The sequence below is a fragment of the Cricetulus griseus genome, chromosome 2 (genome assembly GCF_003668045.3).
Source record: "Cricetulus griseus strain 17A/GY chromosome 2, alternate assembly CriGri-PICRH-1.0, whole genome shotgun sequence".
Taxonomy (NCBI): Eukaryota; Metazoa; Chordata; class Mammalia; order Rodentia; family Cricetidae; genus Cricetulus; species Cricetulus griseus.
In genome coordinates, this window is record NC_048595.1 from 352556123 (window position 1) to 352580346 (window position 24224).

The following is a 24224-nucleotide window of genomic DNA, read 5'->3' on the forward strand; positions in this document are numbered from 1 at the left end:
CCATCATTTGTACCTAGTTTCTGTACAGCATGGATGGTTGGTAACCGTTTTCCATAGCGTCTTACCAGATCTTTTTCATAATTTGTATCTGACACTGGAGGAATATTAATCTGAGTATTCCATTGCTGTAAGAGATCACGACCCCAGAGATTTATAGCTATATCTGCCACGTATGGTTTCAGTATCCCTTTCTGTCCTTCCGGTCCAATGCAGACCACTGAGTTAACACTCTGTCGAACTCTAGATAGAGTTCCAATTCCTAAAAATTGTACATTTGCCTCTCTAAGAGGCCATTTCTGAGGCCAAGACTTTTGAGTAATAATAGTTACATCCGCCCCAGTGTCCACTAAGCCAGAAATAACTTTATTATTAATTTTAACTTTTAACTGAGGCCTTTTATCATTAATAGAAGCTTGCCAAAATATGCGTTTCTCATTTTGTCCATTCACACTTGATTCTTCATCACTATTCAAACTACCATCTAGAGCAATATCTTTTTTCACAATATGCAAAGAACTGTCTATTGTTCCTGTGAGAGATTGTCTTCCACTGCTATTGGAAATGACCTGACCTTTCTCGATGTGGGGGCCTTCTTGAGGCCCCCCTCGGGGTTTCCCGACCTTAAGGGGTTTCCTTGTATGTCCCTGGTCGATCTACATTCATTGGTCCAGTGTCTGCCCTTACCACATCTTCTACACAATCCAGAAGGCAGTGGCCTTCCATATGAGGCATTGTTAGAATTCATTTGTCTACAATTTCTCTTAGTATGTCCCATTTTACCACAGTTGAAACATCTAGGTTCCTGGAGCCTTCGTGGTCTCCAGGGGAAGGCTCTTCCTACCCAAGGTTCTGGTTCATAGTAGTAGTAACCTCTAGCCTCTTGGTACCTATGTTGACCTCTGTAAGGTGCTTCTCCTTGCCAAGCCCTTACATCCTCACCTCTAGACCTTTTAATTTCCTGTTGCCGTTTTAAACCTTTGGAGATGGCTTCTCCTACCCAAGCTCCAGTATCTTGCACATTATAGTCAATGTTGGCTGCATACAAAACCCATTCTTCTAACGGAGCTGATCTGATCTTTAAAGGCAAAAGTATTCTTTTGCATATAGGGTTTGCATTTTCATAAGCTATTGTATATATAATTGATTGTCTTGTTTCTGGATCTGTTACCTGTAATTCTACTGCCCTAGTTAACCTTTGTAAGAAGTCCTGGAACTGTTCTGTAGGTCCCTGTTCTATTCTGGTATAAGCTTCTAGACGTTCTCCTGGCTCACGAACCTTATCCCAGGCATTTAATGCTGCTTTCCTGCAAAGAGACAGTATATCGTCATCATATTCAGCCTGAACCTGTGGGTCAGCATAAATACCCTGACCAAGAAGCTTATCTAGAGGCGCTTCAAAACCTTCCTTTATGCCCTGATGTTCAAGGAGCTTTGCCTCTTCCCTTACCAATGCCTTCCACTGGATTTGGCATGAATTCTCAAGTACAGCTGCTACCAATCGTTCCCAATCTGTGGGTGTCACCCTGTTAAAGGTTGCCCATGAATGTAATAGCTGTTTTACGTATGGGCTATGGAGACCATATGAGACAACTGATTCTTTAATATTCTTAAGATCCTTCGGCTGTATAGGTTGCCATTCATAAACCATTCGTCCATGAGGGTGTTTCTTAGAAGCTGGCTTTTCTACCATGGTAGCTGGGTACACTAATGGTGTACGAGTAACAACCTTAGAAGAATAGTCACAATACCTGGGTGGAGTAGGTGCCTGGGATTGGAGTGATTCTGCTTCTGAGGCATCCCACTGATCTTTAAGCCTAGCAATGATATCCTTTTGAAAAGTTTCAATCTCCTTAATCATAAAAGATTCTAAGCACGTTAGTGAATCTGTAAATTGCTCTAACTGCTCATCTACACGTTTTTCTAGGTCTTTCATACGATCATCCTTAGACAGCATCTGGATGGCATGGAAACTGCCTTCTAGGTATTGGAGTCTAGATTCCAGGTCATGATTTGCTGATTTTGAGTCCTCAGCAATCGACCGTATGGACCTATGTAATCTGTCAGCCCTGTACTGTAAATTATCTTCCAAACATTCAAATCTAGACTCAAATTTCTGATCTGTTACCTTGGATGCTTCAATAATTGATTGAATGGCATTGTCCAATTCTTCAACCCTATGCTGGGTATTTTGTACCGTTGCATCTAGTTGATGAGTAACATTGCCTATCTGAGTTTCTAGCTGGCTACAGATATTCTTTAGCTGGTCATGGTCTTCTGACAGCCTAGCCTCTAAGGCCTCAGACATGGAGGATCTCTCTGTGTTTATCTTATCATAAATACGCTGTATCTCATCAGACAGCTCTGTCTTTAGTGTATTGGACACAGAGCCAAGCTTATCATCCAATTTCTGTTCCATTTGTTGCACAATTGTGGTCTGACCTAATCGTAAAGCTGTTATTTCCTGTAAGCAGGTGGTGAGGTTATCCTTATCTCTATTCCTGAGTCCTCTGGCTAGTAATACTATTTGTACCAGCAAGCTAACTGCCAGGACAGCATATAGGCCAATAATTGGCAAATTAGCATCCTCCTCAAACAGTAATTCACGTAATAAGCAAAAACATTACCAATTTCAGCAAATGATAAATATTCCGCCATGATTTTACCTGATTTCTACTCCAGATGTAGTAAATATATTTGACCAGCAGGTAGCACAGGCCTTCAGTTATTCTGAGGCGTTTGGCAGCAGTCGGTCAGCAGTGGAGAGCGGTCACAAAAGTGGCTGCGCTTATCTTAGAGAGTATACGGCTTTTCAGCTTTGCCGCAAGGGGAAGCCTCTGCTGAAAGCCGAAACTTACTCACCTCTAGGCAGCTAGAAACTGGGTGGATGACTGAGCAGCATAGCTGCTGTGGATCAGCTGCTAGCCGGCAATGCCTGTGGAAAGAGGGTGCTTTCCCGGCCTAGGCGGCGGGCCCGATGGAACCCACAGCCTGTCCCAAATGGGGTGTGGGTTTCCAATATCCCGCTTCTGACAACCAGATATAGTAGTAAATTACCAATACGGAGTCAGGTAGAAATATAAGGGTATTTAATAGGGAAAAGCCTTACTTACAGAGCGAACCAGCCAGCCGGTGGTAGTCTGTACAGCAAGAAACAAAGAGAAACCGAAACCGAAAACGCAGTCCCCCTACTCACTCTGACCACGCCCTCACAAGCCCTCAGGTACTCTTGTAGCCAGCCCCTAAGAAGGCGTGGCTACAGCTTCCCCTACAAATATGTTTTCCAGGAAATAGCTGAGACTATCAAAAGTGAAAAGAATTCAAAGACCATTGATACCTCTCTTTTGAGTTTTCAGCACTGATACAAGTTTACACATACCTGTCCACAAAGTACTAATTAATTTAAAGAAATACATATACAAATGTTTAAGAACATTGTCATTTAAATTACTAGGTGTTGACCTCAGTATGCTCCATGGATTTCTTTATGCCAAATACATATACAAATGTTTAAGAATATTGTCATTTAAATTACTAGGTGTTGACCTCAGTATGCTCCATGGATTTCTTTATGCCATCATGTTTATATCCTGAGCTTTTATTGTGACTATTAGAAATTCAGGACAGATATGATTATTTTAATGAAATGTCACTATAACTAAAACATAATATATAACTTTACAAATGCTACAGTACCTATTTGAATAAATACATTAATTAATTTTCAGTTGACATTTATCTCTCCTTCTCACAGGAATTATATGCTTTGCAGATACATGTTACATGGGTTCCATTAAAAATACACAATAAATATGTTAATGCATGTGGTAGATATAATGGCCATTTAGATCAAAGTAATGTATAATTAGCCACATTGTTGGCTTGTCCTCTATTTTTATAGATCATATGCTCTTACTAATGCTTTTAGAGATTATAAAGAAGTGAGATGGATGATGGTGAACAAAATTAAAGATAATCATTAAACAGCATTATAGAATCTGGAATAACTCTCATTGCCAATCTCTGTTAAAAACATCTGACTTCTCCAAACTGTTTTCATATAGTATATTACACTTACACACGAAAATCAATTTCAATGCAACTATTCATCTTTATTACCTCATGATCAACACTTTTCAGAGGATGTGAATTAGGCAGTGTGAAAGGAGGGGAAAAGATATATTTTATGATTTAGAAAAAAAGTTTTCCCTAAACAACACATGCATGAGGAAATATGTGAAAATAAATGAATAAATAATTCTGCCAAATAAGTAATTCAATTGTATAATGAAGGATATAATTTCAATGAAAAATTTTAGCTTAAATTGATGACATCTATTTCATTTCTTTATTTCCTACATTTTATTTGTATTTATTTTGTTTGTTTGCTTCTTCAAGATAGGGTTTCTCAGTGTAGCCTTGGCTGTCCTGGAACTTGCTCTATAAACCAGGCTGTCCTTGAACTCAGAAATATCCACCTGCCTCTGCCTCCCAAGTGCTGATATTAAAGGTGTCTAGCACAAGTGCCCAGCAAATTGTTTCATTTTTAACATAATATTTTTATTGATTATTTGGGAATTTCATACAATGCCCCCTAATTACCCCTACTTCTCAGTCATCCCAGGTGTTCTAGCCTCATCCTTGTGGCCTCCCCATGCAAAAAAAAAAAAAAAAAAAAAAAAAAAAAAAAAAAAAAAAAAGATTAAAAAGAACCTCCAATTTGTGTTATCTATATACTCACTGAAGCACAGTCAAACTCCTGGTGGTTGGCCCTTAGAGAAAACTGAGCCCTTCCCCAACTGAGCCCATGCCAGTAGCCGTCTGTTATGGAGCAACACATTTCATTGTCTTTATCACAATTGTTGCAAGTTTCCTTTGATGCCTTTCTGTCTGAGTTGCTTTTTATTCGGGGGGGGGCGGGTGGTTGTCACAGAAACCTTCTATGTCTCTTTCTAAACTGTGAGGCTTCGGTCATCAAACCCACTGCAGACAAAGCTTCATTGTTCTTTACGCTCATCAGGCACACAGTTCATGGACATCCACATGGTGTCTGGCAACAACAGATGCCAAGGATCTCAGCATGGTCTCTGGAGACAGTACAGGCCATGGACATCAGCATGGCTCCTGGAGGCAACCTGGCCAATGGACATCAACATGGCTTCAGTCAGTGGCACAGACCAAAGATATCGGAGGTCTTTCCATGGTAACAGGGACCAGGGACATGAGATGGGCACGTGTCATCACCCAGCCTTCCTTCATTCTATAACATGAGATCTTATGTAGCACATATTGACCTCAAGTTCACTACAGTGCAAAGATAAGCTTCAGTTCCTGATAGTTCTGCCTTGACCTCTCAGGTAACAGGATAGCAGGTGTGCAGTACCATATATAGTATAATATAGAAGAATTTAAATGTTAGAATGGAGTTATTTAATGTGTATCTGTACAGTAACAGATAAGAAATTATAGAGAATCTCCATTTCTATCTTGTCCTGTTTATAAAACTTTGAATTTTTATAAAACTTTTGAATTTTCTATGAAAGTATGTTTCTCTTCTCATTATAGGTGGTAAGTTTTAAGATGGTTTAAGAAATCTAGCTAGCAATTTATGGAAAACAGTTCAGTTCAAACCAAATATAACTATTATCATTCCATTTAATTTAAATTTTACTTTAATATCTAAACTCAGGGTATTCTCAGTGGACTAAACTCCTTCAGGAAACAATACTATCAGATAAAATATTAGATATCTATAACTCTGCCCTTCCAAAACATCTGAAGCCAGTATATTTAATGAACTTTAAGACAATTTCCTATCTATTCATTCAAATGAGTCCATACAAAATTAGCTTAAATTGAATCATATGTTTGAAATATGAAAAAGTTAAATTCCAGCAAAATGCAAGCATATATACTCACATAATTATGTTCTGAATGTTCCCTCTTATTTCAATTCCACTTCCTGGAATAGAGGTAAATTATTTTTTAAAATGATACCTATATAATGATCTCATTCTTCTGAGACCCATCCTTCAGAAGGGATGTATTGTTCTATGGCATGTGTTTTCCTTAAAACTGTTGTAAATTCCATCTTCAACTTAATAATTTCAAGCAGTTTGAAATAGAAATGACAAAATTCTATAGCAAAATTGTCTGTTATTGCAATGGATGGAAAACTCAGAGTCTAATGGCTTCATTTCTTTCTGTTTGTGCCTCTGTTCCTTTTTTCTCTTTGAGTTGTCTTGGTGTGAAGATGCTAGAACTTCCCTCAGGTGACGGGTTTGACAGTAAACAGACTCTAAGTCTGCAAAGAGCCTTTTCATGCTGACCTCTGGTTGCAGTTACATTCTGGAGAAGAATGATGGTTTTGCAATAAACTTGAGACCACATTTCTCCCCTTACTATTAATAAGGTGGTACTGAGATAAAGATGCCCAATGTCACTAGTATCTTTTCTATATTTCAGGGGACAGTAATGGTTAATGTCATTTGCTAAGTTCACAGGGCCCCTGGATGTCTAAGAATCCAATGAAGCATTATTTTCATTGTCTATTGCGACGATGTGTCTAAAGAAGATGAATATGTGAATTAGTGGAATGAAAAGGGAAGACGTTCCTTCTACTGTGAGCCTGTCTCTTCATGTCTTCAGCAATCTTGAAAAGTACAGGAAGCTCATGCCTGGAAAAGACAGAATTCTTCTGATATGACAACCTTGCACATTGTTTTTCAGTTCCTCTCTGTGGACAGGAAGTAATGCATGCAACCTTTCTTGCTGTTGAACTTACTGACATTCAGAACTGTGACTACATCATGAGAGCTCTTGAAATTCAGTTGGTGACTAGAAGTACAATACACAGTAATGAATCTGCCTTTATTGTTTCATACAGTTCCAGAGGTTTAGCAGGTTATTTGATTTGTTGAGACATGAACCAAAAATTACCAGTAGTGAGAGAATTATAGAAAACTAAGGTATCATGTTCTATACTAAAAGGAGGCTGGTAGAAGGTTTAGGAAGTTTACACAGTGACAATGCATTAATGAATTTTTTAAAGAGCATATATCAGTTGTATAACTGTGCATGCTGTGGCATTTTTATAATTGCACATAATAGATGTTCATCATATAAAGTACCATACAAAGCCCTATCGTGTCTTGTCTACCTACACCTTCTGAATTCTTTTTTCCTTCCAAATTGCTTATTTTCAACTTCCATGCCTTTCTTCTAAATATAGATTTTATATTTGTCATTAAATTCATAGTTACCTACACAGAGAGTGTCTGAAGGGTGCAGCTTCATTACTGAGGAATAAATTTGTTGGGTGATCCCTAATATCTTTGAACCGCTATGTTGATCACAGAACTGGGAATGAGATAGATATGATTATGTTGTTGACCAAATGAGCCCCTTGAGACCACTCAAGCCAAAACTTTTTGTGGCTCTCAACAAACTAACCTTAAGGCACTGTTTATAAAGACAATGCCTGCACACATTACTGAACATAGGGAAGTTGAACTGGTGCATACCTAGATACTTCACCCCTATAGACTAATGTTCATGATATTGGAAGGTAAGTTGCATACTACCAAAAGACAAAAGCCAACACGAAAAAATAACAACAATCTCGTCAACCTATAAGTGACCTTCCTTCTAATATAATGTCACAATAAAATGAATACTATCCACATTCTGCTACACTCAAAAATCATTGCATTATTCATCCATCATCAGAGTAGCTTTCTCCTATAGCAGAAGTGGAAGAAATACAGAGACTTACAGCCATAAAATATGCAGAGTATCTGATAATTTGGAGTTTAGACATTTCTACAAGTGTGCCATAGCATTCAGAAGGAAACTTCCCACATACAACAGCAGGAATCTTCTCTGATGATGACTAAGCAAGGCCCTGATCTTTGAATATAGCAAGTGACCAAGACCCTGAGACCAGATAGCCCAAGGACTTGGGATAAAATTAATACTACTGTTCCAGAAGTAAAATGACTCCTATCCTCAGGTTCTTGGTGATTTAAGTAGTGTCAGATAGGGCTTCCATCTCATAGAATAGGCCTTATGTCAAATCAGACACCCATACCCAAACAATATGGAGACTGTGAATGATCTTGGAATATTAAATCAAAATCTGTCAAATCCATTCCCTTGGGGCTCAGAGAACCCTGAGGAAGAAGAGCAAAGAGAATAAGAGCCAGAGGGGATGGAGGATGCCAAGGGAACAGGTTCTTATGAACATCACACAACATAACCAGTCATGTATGAACTCACAGAGAATGTGCACAGGGCCTGCAAGTATCTGTACCAAATTGCCCCTATCCTTAAGCCAAAACCATCTCCAAATGAACCATACTTTTTTGGAAACAATCTTACTTGACATATCAATCCCAGTTCCCTCTCCATCCTATCCTCCTATCCCCCCCCACTGACATCCCCATGGTACCAACATCCACTTTCCAGGGAGGGTGAAGCATTCCATGGGGGATCATCAAAGTCTGTCACATCATTTGTGGGAGGGCCTAGGCCCTCCTCCATGTATCTGGGCTGAAAGAGTATCCATCCATGGAAAATGTTGTAGGGACAAATACTTGTCCTACTGTTAGAGGTCCCTTGGACTTCCCTAGCCTCCTAACTGGCACCCACATTCAGAGGGCTTGGTTTGGTCCAATGCTGGTTCCCCAGCTTTACGACTGGGGTCCATGTGCTCTCACTTGGCTGTTTCTGCAGTTTTCTCCAACATGGTCTTGACCCCTTTGCACATCCCTCCTCTCTCTGTACACATTTATTCTAGGAGTATGGCTCAGTGCTTAGCTGTAGATCTCTGCTTCTGCTTCCATCAGGTACTGGATGAAGGTTCTAGGATGGCATTTAAGGTAGTAATCAGTGTCATTATAAGGGAAGGGCATTTAAGAAAGCCTCTCCACTCTTGATTAGATTCTGGGGAAGGGCATTTAAGGAAGCCTCTCCACTATTGCTTAGATTCTTAGTTGGGGGTCATCCCTCTGGATCTCTGGACATTTTCCTAGTATCAAATTTCTCTTCAAACCTATGAGGGTTCCCTCTATTAAAGTATCTCTTTTCTTACTCTCCTCTATTCTTCCCCTGGCTCAGTCTTTCTGATTCATCATGTTCTCCTCCTCTCTCCTTTTCTCCCCTTCTCTTTTTCCTACCTCCCTAGCCCCTCCTCCCATGATTCCAATTTGTCCAGGAGATCTTGTCCCTTTCTCCTTCTCCAGGGGGATCATGTATCTCTCTCTTAAGGGTCCTTCTTGTTTTCTAGCTGCATTGGTAGTATAGTGTTGAGCAAAGCTGCCTTCCAAATGCATTACTCTTAAGAGTAAACCTAATACTCAGCAGTATATGGCCAATACAAAACAAGGCCAATGCCATTTTCAGAGTTTGTCTCATAATGTTGTGTCATGTGTCAGAACATTTTTAACTTTAAAGATTACATATATATATATATATATATATATATATATATATATATATATTCTGGTTTTGGTTTGGTTTCATGATTTTATGGGATTCCTGGGTTTGAGAACATGTGTGTGTCTATGACTGTGTCTCTGTATCTATATGGATATTTGTTTCTAGTGGTTTTTCATTGGCTTTTTCTTTTGCTTGCTCATTTTGTCTAATTTGATTGTTTCATTGTATCTTCTTTAATTTAATTATTATTCTTCAGGTTACCTATTTTTTTTCTAATGAGAGAAGATGATCCGAGGATCTCAGAGGAAATGGGGGAAGTGAAACAATCAGAATATATTGTATGAAAAAAAACCCTATTTTCAGTAGAAGAAAAACAACATCCTTGTTTCAAGCCTTAAAATAAACAAATAAATGAATAATTAGTGATCTCTGCCTTTTATTTTTAAATAATATGTATATGTGGCTCAGAGACCATTTTATATGTAGAGTATGGTTTGCTAGAAGTGTCTTAAAAGATATCAGGTACTTAATACACCTCCTTTAAACTAGGAAAGGAATAGGAAATTTCCTCTTGCTTTGAGGAAAAGACAGATCACATATGTGAGCTACTAACAGGAAAATGGGTATAAATTCCAGACAACACCTGAACTAAATCTTCTAATTTATCACTCTTAGGAACACTGGGAGACTCTCCAGGCCCATGCCACAGTTTAGAGGAATCTTTGTTCCTTTTATCTTGTGTATAATGTCAAATTTATTTTTTTCTGGGTTCTTATCATGTATTGATTATGTTAGCTTCACTATATTTTTTAATTAATAACAAGGAGGAAATTTATTTTTAACTTAAGACATTTATGCTTCTTCCTCCTGAGCAATGCCTTCAATACTAGAGCCAAGGCAAATAATTTTAAGGAACTCAGCATGCAATCAGTTCTCTCTATCAAGAATACCCAAGTATAACCAAAGCACATTTCATTGTGAAAAGTTCAATGCCATGAAACGGGGAAGACAAACAAGAGGAAAATAGACAAGAGGAGAAAGGAGGGAAAGATATATAGAATTTATAAATGTAGAGACAATGATAAAGGAAAAGTGTGGTGATAGGAGGAAGGTAATAATTGGCATAAATGCTAGAATAATGAAATATTCTTGCCAAACAAATGACATGTGTCATGTTATCTCTCTCTCTCTCTCTCTCTCTCTCTCTCTCTCTCTCTCTCTCTCTCTCTCTCTCTGTGTGTGTGTGTGTGTGTGTGTGTGTGTGTGTGGTGCATGCACTTAATTATGTAGATACACCCAATTGCATTCCCATGCACACAAACCTCTGGAGGCCAAAGAAAGGCACTGGATGTGTTTCTCCTTCATTCTCTGCCCTAATGACCAATCCAAGGTCTCTCAATGACCTGGAAACTTTCCAGATGTGCTCTTAGTCTAATAAAGAGCTGAGTGACCAATATCAAGGCAGAAGAGAGAAGAGGCAGGGTTGGCCAGCAGATAGAATAAATAGGAGAAGAAATCTTAAGACAGTATCAAGGGCAGAGAAAAGTGGGGGCCAGCCACCCAGCCACACAGCCAGTCATGGAATAAGAAGGATTGAAAAGATACATAGAAATAAAGAAAGGTAAAAGTCCAGAAGCAAAAGGTAGATGGGATAATTTAGACAAGCTTACTAGAAGCAAGAGTAAGAGTGAAAAAGAGCCAACTACACCACTTAAACTGGACATATAGTCTGATGAAAAATGATTCAATAAGTATGTGAATTGTCTTTACTATATTATTATATGTCTAATCCATGTTAAAATAATACACAAAATAGATGTAAGTATAGAAATCAAATATTCACTAAAGAGGCTTAAAACACATTAGCAAATTGTGAAGAAAAGGGAGAAATGAACAATATATTTCTAAAAACTATTACTTGGATTAAAATTTAAAAGTGTAAGAAAAGTAAGGATATTAATGAGATCCATAATACAATGGGGAGGCATGTGGCCTGAGCAGCAGTAGATTTGAGGGAAAGCATTAAAAGGAAAATAAATATTAGCTTTATAGGTAAAGCCCATTGTGTTTGGCATTTGAGAACTAAGCTGGGGAGAAAAGAGCAAAGGGAAAAGAGAAAGCATGGCTTGTGGTTATTGATAAATTGTGTTCTTTACTAGTGTGCAAGGAATGAGTTTATGATCAACTATGTCACATTTTATTGTCCCTGCATTATTAAGATGTCAGAGAATGTGTAAATTATAAAGCCATGAAAGTAGAAGACAAACCCATGGAAAGAATATTTAAAAATTTTTAGAAATAGACTTCACAAGCCACACAATTGTCACTCACATTCAGAGGGACTAGTTTGGTTTTATGCAGGTTCTCCCATTGTCATTCCAGATTCAGTGAACTCCTACTAGCTGAGGTTAGCTGTTTCTGTGGGTGTTCTCAAAATGGTCTTGACCGTTTTGCCCATATTATCACTCCTCGGGGGAAGCCTTGCCCTCTCTGAAGAATGGATGGGGGAATGGGAGGGCAAGAGAAGGGAAGGTGGTGGGAACTGGGATTGGTTTGTAAAATTAGAAAAGATTGTTTTAAAATAAAAAATTATTTCAAAATTGTATATATATACCAATGCTGTGAAAATCTGACATTTCCATAAAAGAATTCAGAAGTTAAGATACAATAACTTAGGTAGTCTACAAAACTAAGATGAAAAATGAATACACAGAGGAGATTTAAAGAAGGGAATTATGAATATTAAATTTAAGGGGGAAGGAGTTGTCTCCAGAATGCAGGTAACCTTGAAGGATTAATCTAACTGACTAATAATGGGAGATCTTAAAGTACACACAAGGTGGCAAAGTTGATTAGGTATACTCACTACATTTCCTAGAATTTTACAATAAAATGGAGTTGAATTAAATTAAATTCTGAAACTAGGAAATTATTATTGCAATCACTTTGGGAAAAGTCTGTACAGGTTTATAGGGTAAGGAGTAGAGACCAATAATTATAGATTCTCTAGTGATGTAACAATCTGTAATCTCTTTTATATGTTCTTAGTCATGTTGATAAAATAATTTTAAAATAAGCACAGATGCAAGTTCATGGATCATTTCACTAGAAGTAAAGATGGCAATAAAAGGCAGATAAGCTGTCAATCTTGACAGATGCTGAGACAGGTGATATAGGTAAAAGGAGTAAAGATACAGGAATCTATTTCTGTCTTTTGAGTTAGGGTCATAGTTAAGAACTCAGCAATGGGAGTTGGAAAGCAGCCTGCAAAAGTGTCAGGAGAGAAAGAGAATGGCCAGAGATCTGGGGTAAGCATATTTAGAGTTTGGGTTAACTGTGAAGAAGTATTGTAGATGCACAGATTCAGAAACATGGAACTTGGTTAAATATAAGTTAAATTTACTCAGGAAGAAGTCACTTAAAAAAAAAACAAAAACAAAAACCTGATGACCCGAATGTTCATGCTCCGAGGATCCACACCCCGACTGCTCGCTGTGTCCCAACCAGAACCAAGAGACAGCGAGCTGGAGTCCAGGACCCCAGACCTAGCCTTAAACATCCTCACCTGTGACCACGCCTTAATGGGCGTGATCAGTGCAACAGGTTCAGGCTGGGTGGATATCTCACTACACAGAATAAAGTAGAAACATGTAAAGTTATCATTTTGGAATTATGGATTCAAAAAGACTAAGAAGTTAGCAGTGCTTTGTAAGCAAGTTCAGTGAGGGTAGTGTTTATGGAGAGTATACATGTATTATCTCTCTTTTTAAAATTAAAATTAGAAACAAGCTTCTTTTACACGTCAGTCTCAGCTTCCTCTCCCCCCAGTGCGTCTAGGCTGAGAGAGTATCCCTCTATGAGGAGAGGGCTCCCAAAGTTCATTTATGTACTAGGAGTAAATACTGATCTACTACCAGTGGCCCCATAGATTGTCCAGACCTCCAAACTGACTTCCTCCTTTAGGGTGTCTGAAACAGACCTATGCTGGTTTCCCAGCTATCAGTCTGGGTTCCATGAGCAAACCCTTGTTCAGGTCAGCTGTTTCTGTGGGTTTCTCCAGCCTGGTCTTGACCCCTTTGTTCATCATTCTTTCCTCTCTGCAACTGGATTCCAGAGTTCAGCTTAGTGTTTAGCTGTGATTGTCTGTGTCTGCTTCCATCAGCTACTGGATGAAAGCACTAGGTTGGCATATAATCATCAATCTCATTATCAGAGAAGGGCTTTTAAGGTAGCTTCTCTTCTATTGCTTAGATTGTTAGTAGGGGTTGACCTTGTAGATCTCTGGACAATTCCCTATTGCCAGAATTCTCTTTAAAAGTATAATGGCTACCTCTGTGATAGTATCCCTTTTCTTGCTCTCCTCCCTTTCTCCCCTGACTAGATCTTCCTGGTCCCTCCTATCTTCCTCTCCCCTCTCCTTCTCCCCTTCTCTTTCTTCTAACTCCCTCTCCCCTCCCCACATGATCCCCATTAGCTTAGGAGATATTGTCCCACCAGGAAAACCTGTGTGTCTCTCTTAGGGTCCTCCTTCTTTCCTAGCTTCTCTGGTGGTGTGGATTGTAGGCTGCTACATCTTTGCTCTAGATCTAAAATCCATATATGAGTGAGTACATACCATTTTTGTCTTTTTGTGACTGGGTTACCTCACTCAGGAGAGTTTCTTCTGGTTCCATCCATTTGCCTGAAAATGTCAAGATTCCATTATTTTTTTTCCATTCTGTAATTGTACCATTATTTTCTCCATCAATCCTCAGTTGAGGGGCATCTGGGTTGTTTCCAATTTCTGGCTATTACAAATAATGCTGCTATGAACATGATTCAGCAGGTGTCCTTGTTGTATGTATGTGCATCTTTTGGGTATATGCCTAAGAGGTTAATTGCTGGATCTCATGGTAGATTGATTGCCATTTTCCTGAGGAACCGCCATACTGATTTGCAAAGTGACTGTACCAGTTGGCACTCTCACCAGCAGTAGAGGAGTATTCCCCTTTCTCCACATCCTCTCCAGCATAAACTGTCATTGTTTTTTTTTTTTATTATTTTAGCCATTCTGGCATGTGTAAATGGTATCTCATTACAGTAAAAATTATTAATCCCCCCATTTTAACCTGACTATAAGTCTTTTAGCTGTCCTCAGGACTGATCCTGTGGCAAGGGATTTGGCAGACAAAGACTGAGTGATTCTTAATAGATGATACAATATCTTATGAAATCTTGGACAACTTAAAATTCCAGGTCTCTACTCAGGACTTGTGTGAGAATTCTGATTTAATACATTTTGCCAAGAAGAAGTAGTTTTCCATTCATAGGAATCAACATATTCATGGTACTTCCAACTATCTTCCTTTCAGGTAACTCTACTCTTACGTGACCCTTCAAGTTCTTGTTACCATGGAAACACTAAGTGTGGTACAAATCTGGTTATAAGGGAGAGATCCATCCTCATTTGCCTCTGAAAACTGTTCTTGCTTATCTAGCTACCACAAAGTGGCAAAGATTGAACATAGAATTTTGTCTGTGCTGTGGTAGTTGAAGTTGAGGGCATAATCTGTGTGAAATAGGACAAATATATGAAAAATTTAAAAACAAAGTGATACGGGAATAAGAACTAGTGAAATTATAATAGTCTGTGTGAGATGTGCTTGCTTAGTTCATTGAAGATAGTTCCAGATCAAGAACATCTATCAAAGGCATAGAGAAAAATCTAAATTATGGAACAAATATAGATATAATGTGGAAAAATTTGATGTACAATATGTGCTGAGTAGAAATTAGTGTCTGAAAAATAAGTATTTCTCCAAGATAAGCTTGAATATACCAGAGTAATAGCAGAAAGTGTACATAGTTGTGTTATATTGAAAAAAAAACAATTCAATTTTACATGAATAATTGATGATCTGAATTAATTCACCATCAGCGAGAAGATGGTCACTGTGCATATTCAGGTTGAACTTTAGGTTAGTAATATATAAGCAAAGTCTCACTACTGCTCAGATAATGAGCTAAAGGATTTATACATATAATCATAATTAATACTATACATAAAATATTTATGCAATATTATGTCACATACTGGCTATGTTTTTCTGTCATGGTAATCAACTGAGGACATCACAGGGACCTGGAATGAGTGTAGTCATAGACAAAGATACAAGACTCTGGGTTCATTTCAGGAAAGCATAATTTTTGTTTTCCCACGGCTGCTCATGTATTGTTTATCTAGCTCCTAGAGATAAAATGGTGTGCAGAACTTGACCAAACAGTATGTTTTATCACCATATTGAGTTATTCTCTCACTTTCTGTCATAGCATCCCATATTGTGCCGAAGGACATTCATCCTAGGTCTTATCGTGTGCATTCAGTTTTCTTTGCTCAGAGGGTCATATCCGGGTCAGAGTTTGAACTCAAAAAGCAACTGACAAATATCTGTACCCCAACAACTTTCGTGTGGTCCTTCTCTCGATAACTCACTGTTGAATTTTTTGTAGAAGACAACTGATACCAGGGATAATGTAGTGCTCTTAACCTCATCAATTTTCTAGTTTCCTTTCTGTAGCTGCAGTGCAAAGTAATTAGAAGTAGTTTGGGGTAGAAAGAATTTACTTGACTTACACTGCTTTGGAGGAAAAAGAGCAGGAACTCTAGCAGAATCTTGCAGTGTCAGCTGTGGGGAACTGCTTCTTGCTTGCTCACAGTTCCTGTTTATCCACCTTTCTCCTACTGCCCAGGACCATCTGCCTGCACCTATGCCAGCACCATAGGAAAAGTGCTTCACACAGTGAACTGGGCATTTCCTACATCCATCAAGACAGCACCAAGTACACTGGCCAGCTAATCTAATAATCTAAACTGCCTTCTTGGGGCGTTTTACGCTGTCAAAATGGCAATTAAAGACACTCTACTTCTCTTTAACTTTATACATAAACATATAATCTAAGGCCCTCTTTCTGCTTTCAATCCATTCAGGAAATGGCAGGTCTCCCATGAATATCACCAAAACATGGCATATCAAATTGCAATAAGACTAAGCACCTCCCTATGTATTAAGGCTGTGCATGGCAACCCAGTATGAGGTGTAGGGTCCCAAAAGTAGGTAACAGAGCAGAGACAGCCCCTTCTCTCATTCTTAAGAGTCCAGGAAGAGAACTAAGCAAGCTACACAACTGTCTCATATATGCAGTTTCCCAAGGGTGACTCTAGGATATGTACAACTGACAGTTAAAGGAAATAGGACAATGATGTAGTTAAATAAGTATCAGTAAAGGTGTTTCTTGTAACTAATAGATAACATTGGACCACAAACATTAACTCTTGTCCATGTGTATAGTTCAGTGCTATGGTTAGGCATCGTAGAAATTCCTTGAGTCCTGGAAAAGAAATACTCTGTGTTTGTGAAAAGCTCTCTCTTGCTTAGGATTCAACAATGCATGAACGCCTCAAATCAGGCCAGAAATAGCATTTTTATTCTTCTTGTTTATTTATGTATTTATCCCTTTGTCTCTGCCTCCTGGATTCTAAGATCAAGTTCACCTGGTATTGGGGATTGAACCAGAATTCCATGCTTTCTGGGCAAGCATTTAACAAACTGACATATATCCTGAGAACTAATTGCATTTCTTTTTACAGATAAAGTCTCATTGAACTGTAGTCCCAACTACTCATTAAAGTATTAGCAAATGGAATCTCCTTCACACAGTAATGATGATGGAGTCATTACAATAGACTATATTGGTCACATATTTGAAGATTTTTAGTATCTGTTTGTTTTAAGTTGATTTAGAGAATCAATATTGTTAGTAGAATAGAGCATAAGTGTCAGAGATTATTATTCTAACAGGTAACATTTACATTTTTTCATGAAAATTTCTATCAGCCTACTGTCATGTATGTCATAAATTGGCCTTAATTTGTCTGGTGATTGATCGAGGGTAAATATTATGTCTAGTCTACAGATTTTGCTCAAGTCCTAACAAAAACAGTACCTTCAAAAGATGTGGGTTTCTCTTATTTAATTTTAGCAATTACATTCATATCAAATGGTAATATATAACTCAGATGAATAGCATTCAATAACAATGTGATAAAACATTAATCTCTATAAAGAATATTTTCTTTCCTCATTTTATAGACCAATAGGTATCAAACACAGCTAAGGTTGAAAATTCAAATTGAGAACAGATATAAAAAATATCCCATATAAAGTTATCTTCGTATTAAGCATAAATTACATCAAGCATATTAGGGACACTCATACAACATTCCCTCATATGAGATGAAAGGTCTCAACCCATTTCTCTAACCTACCTCTGCTAATTTACAAACAGTTTTCTCTGGAAAAAACAAAGGAAGAAGGAAAGGTCATGCGACTGTCTGCTTGTCCCAAGAAGAATCCAATGCAGATGAAGGCACTTAAACAGTAGACATTAAAATTGTACAATGAATAACAAAATATAATGTGATGAATAATTCAAACCAAGTACTATAAACTTCTTTACACGTATAATAAAACAATCTATGCCTATTTTAATCTAATTATTTCCATTTGCCAGATAATCATATTATATGTCATTTACATATGTATATATTATAACTACATGGTCCTTCTAAAATATCAGTTTCAGCATTCATAATAAAATGACCACTGAGAAATTGTTGTTTGTTTCTACTTGCCATTTCTAGCTGAATTGTAAAATCTTCAGCTCCTGAATACCCTTGCACAATTTCTTTCTTTCCACATACTTCATATTTTTACTCTGCCTTAAGACAGTTTAAAAAATATGATATGGTCTCTGCATTATTCAGAGATTTTTACAGGTAATGTAGTATATAATTTTTAAAGATAAAATTTTCTTAGATTATTTCATACATACTCATAATGCATACTGACTCTGTCACCTTCCACCTCCCCCCCCACCTTCCTATGACCCTGTGCATTCATCCTCCTATCTAAAAATATTTTTTTCTTTTTCATGTCATTTTTCTTTCTTTTATAACTTACTAAATTTAATCAGGTCCAACTCTGTAACTATGGATTTGGAGCTATTCATGGGAGCCTAGTGGGTTCTGTGCTAGGCACACAATTAAATGTAATGACTCCTCCTGTTCTAGAATCAATCAGTAACTGAAAGTCAAGTCTAAAAGAGGGTCCTATGGGTCCCTTTCTCTTTGGTGGTTATTGTACAGGTTGATCATACATGGTTCTGGTATAGGTAGCAATAGCTGGTGTGAATTAAAGACTGCAACAGATATATGGATACTAGGGAATGGAATTTTACAGCCCTTAATTTCATCTTATGTCTCTTACATACTTCCTGCTCACTGTTTGGCAATGTTCCCAGAGGCTCAGAGAGTGTGGTGTAATGATTAGTGCAAATGACTTTTTTAGAACTGAGGCCACAGTTCATTAATTCATAAGTCTGGATTGAAAACCTGGGGATGCAAATCTGTGTTATATTGTTTGCTTGCAGGCTCCATACCTTCATTTAGCTCCTCTGCTCCAGCAAAACAAGCAGACACACTCAAAAGTAAATCAACAGTAGTGTTTTAATGGCCAGACAAAAGAGTTTGGTGATTCATGTCTATAATATCAGGGCTAAGTAAACTAAATTTGAGAACACCTTCTCCACTTGCTACAGCTTGAGAGACTTTCAACTTGAGAATTACACAGTCTCTTAGGAATCTAAAATCACTGTCACTCAACTGAGTGTGTGGCACAAAGGGATATGGAGCTGGGCTGTGCAGAGGAGAACACAGCTGATCTTGGTGTGGAGAGGCTGGGAATATCTCACTTCTGACACCAGATGTATAGGAAAATAACCATAGATAGGATATGGATATTGATGGTTAATTTATTAAGGGGAAATCACTTACGTGAGAAGCCTATAACCCAGGTTAGTCTCGGTACAGTATTAGACTCTAACACAGACTTCTAGATAGATAACTGAGTTCCCACCAATGCACATAAATCATTGAATACATATATGAGTTAATGAATGGTCAAACAATGAATGGGAGGTTACAAATTGAGAACTATTTCTCATGAAATTTATAAACAGTTAGCACAGTATTTTTCCCTCGATCGCACAGAATGTAATCTCTCCTGAGTTTGAACTTAAAACAGTATATAATACAAAGAAAGAAACGAAGTAATTTCATGGAAAAGATCTATATTATTTTTTCATTGTGAGCCTAGCCTGTTAAGGCTGTACCATCTTTCCAACCCCAAAGAACTGTGTAATAAATCACAATTAACAATCAATAGCAAAAGCATATAATGTTACAAGTTCCCTTATATGAAGGACTTCTAGGTCTTACTCCTTCAATTTCTATGCCCAGTCTAACCATGAGAAATGTAGAAAATAAATGTCAGGTGAGGCCCATAGTCTGTACTATATACACATGATCATTACTTTTCAAAATTCTCATGATCATTAAAAGCAAAGAAACTCAAAAAACAAAACAAAACAAAAAAACCTACAATCCCCTTAGGAAGGTGAGGACACTCAGTGACTAAAGAGAGTATGGTACCCAGGTATGAAAAACTGAAATTAAGAGAATTGTGAAAAAAATGAATCAATGCTTGTTACCTCAGGTGTATTTGTTGCAATGTGTCAGAAGCTATGGTCACTGTACTTTCAGAAAATGTTAATGAAATAGTAAATTCTAAGGTTAATGAGATAGTAAATTGTGTGTTGGGTTCCTATGAACTTCCCATCTTGTCTTGTCAAGTTTTAATTAAATAGAATATGCAAATACATATATGTTTAACAGCAGTGGACATTCACATTTTGTGTGTTTCTCTTCTAGCTCAATTACCTGACTGGTCCATTGTTCTGGGGATTGTAATCAAGGTGGAACTCAATAGAAGTCAGAAGTATTGAGAGGATGATAACTCTTGTAAAGGTAGGTGACATATCTTATTAAGGATATGTGCCTTTAAGTCCAATGTAAATACTTCAAAGAACAAAATCCATATAATACTTTAAAATATTTATTTCATTCTAAACTGGAATATTAAAGTTTTTATGTATTTATATAAGGTTATTCTAGATAATAAAACCATGAAGCTGATGTGATATTTTCTTTTTCCTGTGAGTCTATTTTATCTCTTTATTTGGTTTTCCTCAGACCTTTTAAATATATTGATTTGAGAAAACCTGGTGGGTTTCTTTCTCTTAAAAAAAAGGAATGCTGTCCTTTTTCTACCATCTGTTTTATGATACTCTTTCTTCCCTCTCATAATTGGTGACTGTATTTGTGCACAGTCACATGTGTCTCATTATGATGGCAAATATCAGAAGGAGCTTTTTAATGAGAAAACAGAAAGTAACACACTTTCTTGTCTTTATTCTTTTTATTATGTTCAATTGCTTCTGTTGCTGGCAACTCCAAGCTGCTTTTCCTTGGGGATGGCAGGGATCTACACCCTGATATTTAAACACTTAGTTAACCTTCATGGACACAGCAATTAAATTGCTTTTGTGACACTTCCCAGCTGTAATGGTAGAACTAAACTGAGGATGTAGGGAAAACATCCTTGGTATTCACTGCTCCTGATCAGTGATCAATTAAGACTAACCATTACTGTAGAAGCCAAGAAAGAAAAGGTTAGAGGGCTAAGGCAAGCAAGTCATTAAACTCATATGCCTTTATGGATTTTGCTATGGTGTTTGTATCAATTCTCCATGCATGACTCTAAATGAAGACTTTATTTCAGTGTGTCTTTTGTGATGTTATGTTATTCAAAGCAATGTGGACTTCAATATCATTCTATAAAATTATCATGTAATTTCAACTGTCAGCCTGAGTAAACACTGGGCAGCAGGCTGATAGATCTCCAAATAAGACAAAATATGAACCAAAATGAACTGTTTTATGTTTCAGGGTGGATCTCTGTCCCCTTTGGTCATCTGTTTTTTTACTAATAATAGTCATCAATATTTAATTTTTTTATTTAGGAAGTAGCTTATCTTGATGTTAAAAATATGACTTCTTAAAAAGATGTATTTATTCTTAAATCTTCATTCATGAATAATTTTGGAATAATATTTTCACTATGTATTATACATATTATATAAATGAATATTCCTGTTAATGCCTGTCTTGGGAAATTGCCTTCTTAAATCTCATGATTGCTACGAGTCTTAGTTGAGGTCCTCCTGTGGATTCCTGAGAATCCACCAGTTTTCTCCCTAAAACCGTGGGAGATTGCAGGGGACTGAACTAGGCTGTCCATATGTGGGAGTCAGTTGTAAAGTTTGGACTATCACGGGGGCTCCTGGCAGCAGGACCACAATAGAAAATTGGTGCATTGGGCTACCTCTGTGGATCCCATTTCCTATGGTGGGATGCCATGCTCAGCTTTAACGTATGGGAGTGGGGCCTATAGTCAGATTATGTTGACTCATCATGGGAGCCATTATCTATGAGGAGGAGTAGACTAGGGGTGGGCTTGGGGTGAAGCAAGAGTGGATGGGAGGAGGGGGTGAGGGTGGGTGGAATGAGGTATGGAATTGAGAACTATGGTTGGAATGTAAAATGAAATTTAAAAAGTTAAAAAAAAACTCATGATTTCTCCAACCTAAATATTTTATATGATGTAAAACGAATTTGTTAATACAAAACCTTCTAAAGTAATTATAACTATTTATTGGTAGTAATGAAGATCACTCCCAAGGCCTTGAAGACCTAGGCAAGTGTTTTATGACTGAGCATTGTGCATAGATGCAATTAAAAAACTGAATGCCTTTTTCTCCCAAATTAAAGAAGAGACACTCAATCTTCTCAAGGGTCCTCTGTTTCATTCTGTGTTCTAACAAAGACTAAAAAGAAGTTGGTAATTCTTTTGTGAAAAATAATTTAAAGTTTTCAACTTGATAAAAGACAAACATAAAGATAAACATAAAGATATCATGATGCTCAATCCTCCTTAAAGAGACTGCATTTCACATTGCTTATTATATTCAAAGAGAATATTTTGGCATTATTTTCTTCTTAATATTGTCATAAAATTTACCTATGAAAGCAGTACTGGAAGTAACCTCATTAGACTCAAATAATAAAATAATATCTAAAAATAGTAAAGCTATAGGTATATAAAATAGTCCTTATTAATAATTATTTTGCATTTTTTATTTTAATTTCAAATGCAGACAACTCTGAGATCCATTTAAGTTTAATGATTTCTTATAATTATTATTGTATTTTTCTCCATTTTTTATTAAAATAGAAACAAGATTGTTTTACTTGTCAATCCCAGTTTCCTCTCCCTTCCCTCATCCCCTGCCCCCCACTAACACCCTACATGTCCCATACCACTTCTGCTCTCCAGGGAGGTGAGGCCTTCCATGGGGTATCTTCAGAGTCTGTCATATCCTTTGGGATAGAGCCTAGGCCCTATCCTGGGTGTCTAGGCTGAGTGAATATCCCTCTAAGTGGACTGGGCTCCCAAAGTCCATTCCTATGCTAGGGGTAAGTACTGATCTACAACAAGCAAACTCATAGAATTATTACTGAACAATAGGAGAAATGTTAAGTTCTCTAACATGTTACAAAACTAACTAAATTATTGTATTTGAGAGACATCTTGTAGGTAATCATATTTTCTATAGATCATAACAAAAATGGAAAATATAGTATTTTTTCTGGTAAACTTTAAAACATTTATATTTTTATCAAATTAATTTGATATTAAGTATGAGAAAATTTGGCACATAAATATGGAAGAGTAGATGATGGAGAGAAGTTAAAAGAATTAGGGTTCAGGATTCTGTTATCTAGAAGACAATATTTTGTTGTTGCTCTTTTTTTTAATATAGAAAGAAAGAGCTGAACAGGGTTGTTTATATAGGCAGTGGGAGTACTGGTTACTAACATTATCATTTGACAGTTTAGTTATTGTATATATGTTTCTGGCAGTTTAGAAGGCCAAGTTTAGTTTAGTTTATGAGCATCCTTCACATATTTTAAATAACAGTGCTTGTACTTGCTTGATCCCTGACATTTATTTTTCTGCAGTCATATTTATGTTGTATGACATTTTAACCAAATATAATTATTCAGGATTAAGGCTTATTTTTTATTTTAATTTTAGTAATGATACAATTTGAGGAGAAAGTAATGTTTTCAACATGAGCTCTTGACAGAACAATACATAAACAGGTATGGGAACTATCTTTAGAGAGAGAGAGAAAATAAGTCTTCAGAGCATTTGTTTGAGTGGCAGGCCCTGACCCTCAAGAAACACCATCTCTGGGCTGATGATGAGGTGAAACAGGCATGCTGATGCAGGTAGAGCAAGCTGGAGTGGGGAGGACATTTCTGCTTCCCAGTGCTTTCAGAACCAGCTGCCTTGATGACTGGGGCTCCAAAAATGATTCACAGAACCTCAATTTTTAAACGTACTTTCTAAGAAACAAGTAGAGATCAACTTGTAATTTGTTAGTACTGTTTCTCCAGACAGGATTTTCTTTGCGTTGTAATTACCAGATCTAAGGAAAATAAATGGAGAGAAATTTCTAATTTGGGGATTGTCAAAGGTTAATAACTTTGGGCATGCCTATTAGGATTTCACAATGGACTTGTCATTGGGAGTTATGAGTTATCATCCACATGGTTTAACAAGCACAGAAAAGACAAGGAATTACAGAATCAACTGATTATTTTAGCCTGCACTCTGTCAAAGTTTTTATTCAAAAGGAAGATGCTCCCATTCTTTCACATGACTACAAATTTCCAGGACTGCTAAATCAAATTATTTATGAGAAATATCAGCAGGGAAAAAGTCGAC